We start from the raw sequence: 2,142 nt of genomic DNA, 5'->3' as shown, positions 1-2,142 counted from the left end.
CCCAGATCTGGCCCCCTGTGACTTTTTCTTGTTCCCGAAACTGAAGAGGCCCATGAAAGGACGACGCTACGCTACGATTGAGGAGATAAAGACGGCATCGAAGGAGGAGCTGAACAAGATCACAAAAAATAATTTTTTGAAGTGCTTCGAGGATTGGAAAAAACGTTGGCACAAGTGTATAATATCTGATGGGGATTACTTTAAAGGGGACAAAATAGATATTCATGAATAAATAAATAATTTTTGAAAAAACACAAAATTCGCGATACTTTTTGAACAGACCTCGTATATAAAGGTAGGGATATAAAATAATTTTTTTATATTTTAGAAATATATATTTTTATTGTTAAATGACATACATAATTAATGCTCTCCGAAGACCAGAGCGATCAACTTATACTCAATTATATCGTCGAAGGATTCGTCATCATACATCGTTTTTAGCATGTTCGCAGATTCCGTGACAGTGGACGCGATATCAAAAAGCCGCGAAAATTTTTTGTCGACGTTATCGATTATTGCAGTTAAGGAGGAAATGAAACGATTTACACAATATTCGAGATTAAATATATTGAGTACAGTGCTTTTTGACATGGATAGATGAACTGTACTTGTTTCTAGACGCAGTATTGGTAGATTGTTGATTCGTCCGAAGCGTAAGGTTAGATTTCCAACGTATAATACATTGGGGACGGCGCACGTATTCCTCTATAATTCTTATTATACTGCAAAAGGGACAAAATGACGTGTTTTTGTTCGAGAAGTTTTCTCTAGATGTCCGGTGAAAGTGGGATCTCTTTACCGTAACACTCTCCCAAAATGATGGTTATGTAAGAAGGGAGTTTGACATTGATACCAATGTTCAAGTTGTAGCCAGTTATAGTTAACGGATATCTTCTCTCGAGAATGCGTACGATAGGACGATGTGCGATTTGATGTCTGTAATTAAAGAAAAAAAATACTTATCTGATTGTTCTTTATCTGGATTTTCATCATTCAAATCGTCCAATTTTTTCTACTTCATGCTTCGTTCATCACGATCATCCTGTTCCATGAGATAATTTTCGATATCCGCGTTGTTGAGCATTTTGTTTATTTTTTTCGCAGTATCGTCTTCATGATCGGAGAGCTTGGAAAGTGCGTACAAACGATGTTGTCGAAATAATTGTTCCTTTCATACTGATCGTTTAAAACTATTATATTATTGGGTGGATCCATATATTCGTTCGCTTTTTGAAGGCTAAAATGAAACAAGTTTTTTTCATACAAAGGATGAATTTTAATCTGATAAGATTTTATCAGTTAACAGAACGTACTGGATGGATTGAGCCGGTAATTATGTATTTCGCGATCGTGCTGTTTCTCCTATCGGAGTTCTAACAGAGACGGTCCTCTCTCTTCGGAGTACAAGCTGAGACGATCCTCTCCTTCTGGAGTACTAACAAAGACTGGCGACTGAGGAGGAGGGATCACTCAGCGGATGTCGGTTACAATGAGTTTCTAGAAGTTTCTAGAAGTTTCTAGAAGTTTCTAGAAGCCGCGCTCGTGTCGTGTACAGTCACGCACAAAGTATCGGCCTGTACACTCGCAACGGGAAACGCGCTGAACTTACATACTAGTATTCTCAACACTGCCGCCGTTCAAGCGCTTCTCGTGAATCATTACAATGTTTAACTTATCACATATGCTTCTAAAGCGATCTCGCGGCAACGCCTTTGTGAATATGTCCGCGCGTTGATTTTCGGACGGAACGTATTCGACTATAATCTCCTTCTCGTTTACTTTTTCGCGAACAAAGTGAAAATGTATGTCGATATGTTTCGTTCTCTTATGAAATACCGGGTTCCTGACTAACTGAATTGCACTTTGGTTATCGACATATAGAACTGTTTCTTTGTCGCTATGATATCCGATGTCGGATAACAACTTCCTAATCCAAATCGCTTCTCGCGTTGCTGTTGATGCTGCCACGTATTCGGCTTCCGTGGTACTTAACGTCACCAGTCGTTGCCGCTGCGACGACCACGTGACAGCTCCGTTTGCGAGACAGAAAACATATCCTGTCGTGGATCTTCGCGTCTCGATATCTCCGGCGTAATCGGCGTCAGAGAAACCTATCAATTCTACATTGCTGCCGCCGCT

The sequence above is a fragment of the Trachymyrmex septentrionalis genome, unplaced genomic scaffold (assembly GCF_001594115.1).
Source record: "Trachymyrmex septentrionalis isolate Tsep2-gDNA-1 unplaced genomic scaffold, Tsep1.0 scaffold45, whole genome shotgun sequence".
In the NCBI taxonomy this organism is placed as follows: Eukaryota; Metazoa; Arthropoda; class Insecta; order Hymenoptera; family Formicidae; genus Trachymyrmex; species Trachymyrmex septentrionalis.
The sequence above is the reverse complement of the archived record's forward strand: the minus strand, read 5'-3'. Positions refer to the sequence as shown.